Source organism: Lynx rufus, unplaced genomic scaffold, assembly GCF_022079265.1.
Source record: "Lynx rufus isolate CCGP_SWC_20201006 ecotype Redwood Valley unplaced genomic scaffold, mLynRuf1.p SCAF_14, whole genome shotgun sequence".
Classification (NCBI taxonomy): Eukaryota; Metazoa; Chordata; class Mammalia; order Carnivora; family Felidae; genus Lynx; species Lynx rufus.
Window position 1 is genome coordinate 66,188,070 of NW_025814828.1, and position 9,581 is coordinate 66,197,650.

The 9,581-nt window shown below is 41.1% G+C and overlaps 1 pseudogene; it reads left to right on the top strand.

Annotated features, from left to right (window-relative positions):
• The first annotated feature begins 52 nt into the window (after nucleotides 1-52).
• On the top strand, nucleotides 53-8,668 carry LOC124509304 (ER membrane protein complex subunit 3-like; annotated as a pseudogene).
• Nucleotides 8,669-9,581: the final 913 nt, after the last annotated feature.

Sequence of the window (9,581 nt, forward strand, 5' to 3'; positions counted from 1 at the left end):
TAGTGACAATGACATTGATACAATTAAGTAGTGATTATAACAGCTTGTCATAATGGACCTGGGACCACCAGGGCCACATGTCATGGGACCACCAGGGCCGTTTTCTCTTCCTGTCCTCATCTACACCTTAACAACAAAGTTGAAAAGGAAAAAGAAGTGGCCTGAATTCATATAGACATTCACAATCCTGCAGTAACCACAGGGCCACGGGCTTGCTCATGTGTATCACTGACTGTTCTTAGTGGTCCTGTTTGTGAAGCATTATCACCCCCATTTTACAGAGGGAGAGGCTGGGACTCAAGAGTTTTTACTTGCCTTCACTCCTGCACCCCTGCCTTTAGAGGAAAGCAGCTCCAGGACACCCTTCAAGCAGGACCCATGCTCATTGTGGCCAGACTAATGCCAATGGTTTGACTTATGAGATAGGTGGGTCATTGAGCTCCACAACAGGAAAGAGGTGACTTGAATCTGGATCCCTTAGTCTCCCAACAGCCCAGGGTAGTTCAGCCCCCTTCACGGGGACCCACATTCTTAGCTGAGTCCCAAACATCTGAAAATGGGGCCTGTTTTCCTCACCATAAAAAGCCGTTTACAAAACTGTCAGTAGGATATTTCCTCATTACTGTAATCAAATATAATTACACTTACATAGTAAAATTTCTAAAAAAAATTTTGCAATGAAAAATGCTTATCTGTAAGTAATAGACATTAAGAGTTCTAATGATTTCTTCCTCCCCTATCTTTTCCATTTTTATTTGTAATAAAAGCACTTGGGTTTAGGAGCAAAAAATAACAAGAAAAAAATAAATATTCCCATCCATGCCAATAAGAATGTGGTCAGATATAGAATATTCCTAAAGCAAGGAATTAGGTAATACAGTAGCTACAGCATTAAGTTATGAATCTATGACATAACAGTCCCAGTGAGTGGCTTCAGGGACACTACAGATGTCTAAGGAAGAACAATTATGTCTCTCAAATAAACCTTACATTCCTCAGTCCTAGGATGTCTCCACTCCCCAGGGTTTAGTGAAGGTCATAAGACAAAAGTACTTTCACAACATGATTCTTTCTGTTCTCTTCAAATAAGCAGGTTCATGGGTTTAACCTCCCAGTTAGTCAAGCAGGGAACCCACAGAGGAGGGATTGGAGGCAAGTGCCTGAGATGGCCCAGGACTCAGCCCACAGCTTCTATTTGTCTTTCTGTTGCTTCATTATTAGTGTATAAGAATGCAACTGATTTCTGTACATTGATTTTGTATCCTGCAACTTTGCTGAATTCATGTATCAGTTCTAGCAGACTTTTGGTGGAGTCTATCGGATTTTCCATGTATAATATCATGTCATCTGCAAAAAGCGAAAGCTTGACTTCATCTTTGCCAATTTTGATGCCTTTGATTTCCTTTTGTTGTCTGATTGCTGATGCTAGAACTTCCAGCACTATGTTAAACAACAGCGGTGAGAGTGGGCATCCCTGTCGTGTTCCTGATCTCAGGGAAAAAGCTCTCAGTTTTTCCCCGTTGAGGATGATGTTAGCTGTGGGCTTTTCATAAATGGCTTGTATGATCTTTAAGTATGTTCCTTCTATCCCGACTTTCTCGAGGGTTTTTATTAAGAAAGGGTGCTGGATTTTGTCAAAGGCCTTTTCTGCATCGATTGACAGGATCATATGGTTCTTCTCTTTTTTTTTGTTAATGTGATGTATCACGTTGATTGATTTGTGAATGTTGAACCAGCCCTGCATCCCAGGAATGAATCCCACTTGATCATGGTGAATAATTCTTTTTATATGCTGTTGAATTCGATTTGCTAGTATCTTATTGAGAATTTTGGCATCCATATTCATCAGGGATATTGGCCTGTAGTTCTCTTTTTTTACTGGCTCTCTGTCTGGTTTAGGAATCAAAGTAATACTGGCTTCATAGAATGAGTCTGGAAGTTTTCCTTCCCTTTCTATTTCTTGGAATAGCTTGAGAAGGATAGGTATTATCTCTGCTTTAAATGTCTGGTAGAACTCCCCTGGGAAGCCATCTGGTCCTGGACTCTTATTTGTTGGGAGATTTTTGATAACCGATTCAATTTCTTCGCTGGTTATGGGTCTGTTCAAGCTTTCTATTTCCTCCTGATTGAGTTTTGGAAGAGTGTGGGTGTTCAGGAATTTGTCCATTTCTTCCAGGTTGTCCAATTTGTTGGCATATAATTTTTCATAGTATTCCCTGATAATTGTTTGTATCTCTGAGGGATTGGTTGTCATAATTCCATTTTCATTCATGATTTTATCTATTTGGGTCATCTCCCTTTTCTTTTTGAGAAGCCTGGCTAGAGGTTTGTCAATTTTGTTTATTTTTTCAAAAAACCAACTCTTGGTTTCGTTGATCTGCTCTACAGTTTTTTTAGATTCTATATTGTTTATTTCTGCTCTGATCTTTATTATTTCTCTTCTTCTGCTGGGTTTAGGCTGCCTTTGCTGTTCTGCTTCTATTTCCTTTAGGTGTGCTGTTAGATTTTGTATTTGGGATTTTTCTTGTTTCTTGAGATAGGCCTGGATTGCAATGTATTTTCCTCTCAGGACTGCCTTCGCTGCATCCCAAAGCGTTTGGATTGTTGTATTTTCATTTTCGTTTGTTTCCATATATTTTTTGATTTCTTCTCTAATTGCCTGGTTGACCCACTCATTCGTTAGTAGGGTGTTCTTTAACCTCCATGCTTTTGGAGGTTTTCCAGACTTTTTCCTGTGGTTGATTTCAAGCTTTATAGCATTGTGGTCTGAAAGTATGCATGGTATAATTTCAATTCTTGTAAACTTATGAAGGGCTGTTTTGTGACCCAGTATATGATCTATCTTGGAGAATGTTCCATGTGCACTCGAGAAGAAAGTATATTCTGTTGCTTTGGGATGCAGAGTTCTAAATATATCTGTCAAGTCCATCTGATCCAATGTCTCATTCAGGGCCCTTGTTTCTTTATTGACCGTGTGTCTAGATGATCTATCCATTTCTGTAAGTGGGGTGTTAAAGTCCCCAGCAATTACCACATTCTTATCAATAAGGTTGCTTCTGTTTATGAGTAATTGTTTTATATATTTGGAGGCTCCGGTATTCGGCGCATAGACATTTATAATTGTTAGCTCTTCCTGATGGATAGACCCTGTAACTAGTATATAATGTCCTTCTTCATCTCTTGTTACAGCCTTTAATTTAAAGTCTAGTTTGTCTGATATAAGTATGGCTACTCCAGCTTTCTTTTGGCTTCCAGTAGCATGATAAATAGTTCTCCATCCCCTCACTCTGAATCTAAAGGTGTCCTCAGGTCTAAAATGAGTCTCTTGTAGACAGCAAATAGATGGGTCTTGTTTTTTTATCCATTCTGATACCCTATGTCTTTTGGTTGGCGCATTTAATCCATTTACATTCAGTGTTATTATAGAAAGATACGGGTTTAGAGTCATTGTGATGTCTGTATGTTTTATGCTTGTAGTGATGTCTCTGGTACTTTGTCTCACAGGGTCCCCCTTAGGATCTCTTGTAGGGCTGGTTTAGTGGTGACAAATTCCTTCAGTTTTTGTTTGTTTGGGAAGACCTTTATCTCTCCTTCTATTCTAAATGACAGACTTGCTGGATAAAGGATTCTCGGCTGCATATTTTTTCTGTCTAGCACCCTGAAAATCTCGTGCCAATTCTTTCTGGCCTGCCAAGTTTCAAAAGAGAGATCAGTCACGAGTCTTATAGGTCTCCCTTTATATGTGAGGGCACGTTTACCCCTTGCTGCTTTCAGAATTTTCTCTTTATCCTTGTATTTTGCCAGTTTCACTATGATATGTCGTGCAGAAGATCGATTCAAGTTACGTCTGAAGGGAGTTCTCTGTGCCTCTTGGATTTCAATGCCTTTTTCCTTCCCCAGTTCAGGGAAGTTCTCAGCTATAATTTCTTCAAGTACCCCTTCAGCACCTTTCCCTCTCTCTTCCTCCTCTGGGATACCAATTATGCGTATATTATTTCTTTTTAGTGTATCACTTAGTTCTCTAATTTTCCCCTCATACTCCTGGATTTTTTTATCTCTCTTTTTCTCAGCTTCCTCTTTTTCCATAACTTTATCTTCTAGTTCACCTATTCTCTCCTCTGCCTCTTCCATCCGAGCCGTGGTGGTTTGCATTTTGTTTTGCATTTCCTTTAAAGCGTTTTTCAGCTCCTCGTGACTGTTCCTTAGTCCCTTGATCTCTGTAGCAAGAGATTCTCTGCTGTCCTGTATACTGTTTTCCAGCCCAGCGATTAATTTTATGACTATTATTCTAAATTCACTTTCTGTTATATTATTTAAATCCTTTTTGATCAGCTCATTAGCTGTTGTTATTTCCTGGAGATTCTTCTGAGGGGAATTCTTCCGCTTGGTCATTTTGGATAGTCCCTGGTGTGGTGAGGACCTGCAGGGCACTTCCCCTGTGCTGTGGTGTATAACTGGAGTTGGTGGGCGGGGCCGCAGTCAGTCCTGATGTCTGCCCCCAGCCCACCGCTGGGGCCACAGTCAGACTGGTGTGTGCCTTCTCTTCCCCTCTCCTAGGGGCGGGATTCACTGTGGGGTGGCATGGCCCGTCTGGGCTACTTGCACACTGCCAGGCTTGTGATGCTGGGGATCTGGCGTATTAGCTGGGGTGGGAAGGCAAGGTGCACGGCGGCTGGGGGGGCAGGCTTATCTTGCTTCTCCTTAGGTGATCCACTTCAGGAGGGGCCCTGTGGCAGCTGGAGGGAGTCAGATCCGCTGCCGGAGGTTTGGCTCCGCAGAAGCACAGAGTTGGGTGTTTGCGCAGAGCGAGCAATTTCCCTGGCCGGAACCGGTTCCCTTTGGGATTTTGGCTGGGGGATGGGCGGGGGAGATGGCGCTGGCGAGCGCCTTTGTTCCCCACCAAACTGAGCTCTGTCCTCCGGGGGCTCAGCAGCTCTCCCTCCCTTTGTCCTCCAGCCTTCCCGCTTTCCAAGCAGAGCTGTTAACTTATGACCTCCCAGACGCTAAGTCGCGCTTGCTGTGGGAACACAGTCCGTCAGGCCCCTCCGCTTTTGCAAGCCGGACTCGGGGGCTCTGCTTGGCTGGCGAGCCGCCCCTCCGCCCTGGCTCCCTCCCGCCAGTCCGTGGAGCGCGCACCGCCTCGCCGCCCTTCCTACCCTCTTCCGTGGGCCTCTCGTCTGCACTTGGGTCCGGTGACTCCGTTCTGCTAATCCTCTGGCGGTTTTCTGGGTTATTTAGGCAGGTGTAGGTGGAATCTAAGTGATCAGCGGGACGCGCGGTGAGCCCAGCATCCTCCTACGCCGCCATCTTCCTCTGTTTCTCAGCCCACAGCTTCTAGACGGGGGATGCTTCAACAGCAGGATTCAGGGGGAAGTTTAGTCACAGACTTCTTTAGCCCAGGGCCCAGAGCAACCAACACAGGTGAATTAAAATATTAATTTAAAGTATCTTACTTGTGCAACCAAAATAGTAAAAGGAAAGGAAAATATTTACATGCACAGTACTTTTAATAATAATCAGCTCAAGTTCAAATTAGGAGGCATCTCTAAACCGATCTAAGGTTTTGGGTGTTAGTCTAGACACAGAAAATGGCACTTCCTACAATCACTGCCTTATCTTACCAGGATGGTCCAGATTAGGGTCTGGATATTTAGGCCTAGATGAGTAACATTGTGAATGAAAGCCAGAAAACTATTCCCAAAGGGAAGATGTTTCATAGTCAAGAAACACTGAAACACTGTTTTGGGTTGGTGGAGCCTGGGAACTCTAAGACTGAACACAGATGATAAAAAAGTGACTGAACATAGTATCTGCTGATTATATGAGTGCTTCCTACAGCATGTAAAGTGAGAAAATGGTGTGACCATGTTAGAAGTTCTGCAAAAGAACATACATATATCTTACCTACAGCCTTGTAAACATTTTTTATCATAAATGTTATATTATGAAGGTCAATCCATGCCATACAACATAAATGCACACAATAATAAAAATGGCAGTCAAAACTTTAATTGTCCATTCTGACGTGGTATTAATGATAGCATGATTTACATTTATTGTTGCTTTTTCCTTGCCCAAAACTGGCATTAGTGCTAAAGCTATACTTACTCGTTAAGCTTCACAACAATTTATGAGGAACAACTATTTTTTTTTTTGCCCAACTTTCAAAATCTGGGAACTGAGGTACAGCACAGGCAGGGCTGGCAAGTTATTTTTTTCACTTTACTTTTTTAATAATATAACTTATCGTCAAGTTGGCTAACATACAGTGTGTACAGTGTACTCCTGGTTTCGGGGTTAGACTACCATGATTCATTGCTCACACACAACACCCAGTGCTCATCCCAACAAGTGCCCTCCTCAATGCCCATCACCCATTTTCCCCTCTCCCCTACCTGCCCCTCATCAACCCTCAGTTTGTTTTCTGTATTTAAGGGTCTTTTATGGTTTGCCTCCCTCCCTCTCTGTAACTATTTTTACCCCTCCTTCCTCCATGGTCTTCTGCTAAGTTTCTCAACTTCCACATATGAGTGAAAACATATATGTCCTTCTATGACTGACTTATTTCACTTAGCATAATACCTTCCAGTTCTATCTATGTTGCTGCAAATGGCATCATTTCATTCTTTCTCATTAGCAAGTTGAATTCCATTGTATATAAAACCACATCTTTATGCATTCATCAGCTGATGGACATTTATGCCCTGTCCATAATTTGGCTATTGTTGATAGCGCTGCTAAGTTTTAAGGTTTAGATGTGAACTGACGCTGTGTAGCTTCTTAGTAAGTGCATGTAACCAGTAAATGCTACTGCTACTGCTGCTCCTGTCATAAGATAGAGCCTTATTGTTAATCACAGCAAAGCAACAAATCCAAAAAAGAAACAAAAACTAAGGTTCTCTATTAGTTTCCATGTGCAATAAAATATACAAGCTAGTAGCTTAACATAACAGAAATTGAGTTTCTCACAGTTATGGATGATAAAAGTTTGAAATCAAGGTGCCAGTAGGGCCTTGCACATTGGTACACTAGGGAGAATCCGTGCCTCTTCCTGGCTTCTGGTGGTGACCATCAATCCCTGATGTTCCTTGCTTGAAGCAATGTCACTGTAGACTTTGCTTCTGTCATCACATGTTCTGCCCACATATTCTTGTCTTCAATGGCATTTCCAGTTCCTTATAATGCCATAAATTGTATTGGATTAGGGCCTGCACTAATGACCTCATTTTACTTTACCTGATTACATCTTCAAAGACCCTCTTTCCAAGTCCTCATTCATAGGTATCTGGGTTTAAAACTTGAACGTACTTTTGGCAGTACAACTAAATAACAGGTACAGTGATTATTTTTCCCACTTAACCAGTCAGAAAATATTTCTTCAACAAACTGGAAGTTGATTTTTCAAAAAAAATCTAAAAGGAATGTAGTACCTTACTTCTTCTCTGACTCATCCCACAATGCTCACAGACATGATGAAATGTAATGTTACAGATAGCCTCTCTATGATTCTTTCTCTCTTATGTATTTATTTATTTTTAAATTGAAGTATAATTATAATACAATGTTATATTACATTCATATGTGCAACATATTGATTTGACAATTCTATGCATTACTCAATGTTCACCAGGGTAAGTGTAGCCACCATATGACATTAATGCAATATTATTGACAATATTCCCTATGCTGTGTTTTCCATCTCTGTGATCTATTTTTTTTTTTTTTATAACTGGAAGCTTGTTCCTCTTAATCCCTTTTATCGGTTTTTCCCATTTCTCCACCCACTTCCCCTCTGGCAATCACCGTTTCTCCTCTATATTGAGTCTGATTTTTGCTTGTTCCTTTGTTTTGTTTATTTTTAAGTTTCTAAACGTGACTGAAATCATATGGTATTCATCTTTCTTTTGTTTTTTTAATTTTGTTTAAGTTTCTTTATTTTTGACAGAGACAGAGTGCGAGCATGAGCTCAGGAGAGGCAGAGAGAGAGGGATACACAGAACCCAAAGCAGGCTCCAGGCTCCAAGCCGTCAGCACGGAGCTCAACGCGGGGCTCAAACTCATGGACTGTGAGGTCATGACCTGGGCCGAAGTTGGACGCTTAACCAGGCGCCCCTGGTATTCATCTTTCTGTCTGAGATATTTCAATTACCATTATACCCCCTAGGTCCCTCCATGTTGTCACAATGATAAGATCTCATTTTTTATGGCTGAGTAATATTCCATATTCTACACACACACACACACACACACCATCTGCTTTGTATGTTTCTTATTTGTAAATGGATCAACATGTCACTTCAGGCTTCATCAGAAACAAGATCCACTGCTTCTCTCTTTAAGCCTATGCTACAGCAAGGAATTTATTCACATTAGATGAATCCTAGGTGAGTTATTCATCCTGGTACTTCCTCAATGTCTTCAGGCCTCAGAGTATTTGCTCTGATTCTGGGCCAGGATAATGCCACTGACTGAATGGTTAGTGAATGTTGCAGGAGCAGAAGTGTGGAGCCACCATAGCCATGTTCACAGACACCAACAAAGCTTTCAAGATGGAATGGGAATCTATGGATCACCAGTGGGCACTAGATAATGTCAAAGAGGAGCTCATGGCCAAGACATCCACTTTGAAGCCATATTCAGAAAGGAATTACAGACTTATACTTTTTGAAGGCCAAAGGGATCAGCTTTGTCAGAAACTTGGAGTACTGCATAACCCTGTAGCTATCATGTGAGCTGGAGCCTCTCAGAATAAAAAGGAGGATACATGAGCTATACATGTTAACTATTCCTCACTATTATGGGAAGTTTGGCTGATTTCTCACCACAGTAAACTCTTGTTTTCTTTGGAAACAAACACCCTGAATTTTACCTTTAATTTTTTGTTAGTGTTTTTATAACTTCATTTATACAAATAATGCATTTTCATTATCAAAAATGTAGTAACTATGGATGAACAAAGTGAAGCTCCCTGTATTGTTCATTTTGTGTTTGCAGAATGACATGCAGAGCAAATATGTTGTAAGTCTTATTCAAATAAAGTATTTTCAGAGTGAATACCCAGATCCAGGATACACTTACCAAACCTGCTGTATCTCCTAGTATTGTCTAGCAATAATCAGTGACTCTGAGACACCGCTAGATTCTCAGGTGCCTTTGGGATCATCAAAGACAGGTTAAATCATGTGAGTTTATGATCTGGGGTTCAGAATATATCAAATCCATTGGCAAAATGTTGTGTTGTACTGTATATGGCTTCTCAGTTGAATTATATGACCAATTTCCCAGTTATTATGAATAAGAGAGGGCAATTATTGGCAGCCACATAGTTAAGGGATGACCAGGAATAATTCCATCTGGATCAACTGTCCCAAGGAAGTGGCAGGGTGCTGTTTTTATACTAAGGGTTGATACTAATTTTCCTATTGATTCCTGTAATCAAGAAAGAAAAGACACTTGACTCTATAAAACCATCCTGATTTGCTTTTTTTTAATCTGAGATTACTCTGTGTATGTGTGTTTGTTGTGTTAATGTGTGTGTGTGTGTGCGTGTGTGCGTGTGTGTTTCTATGTCCATTTCAGCT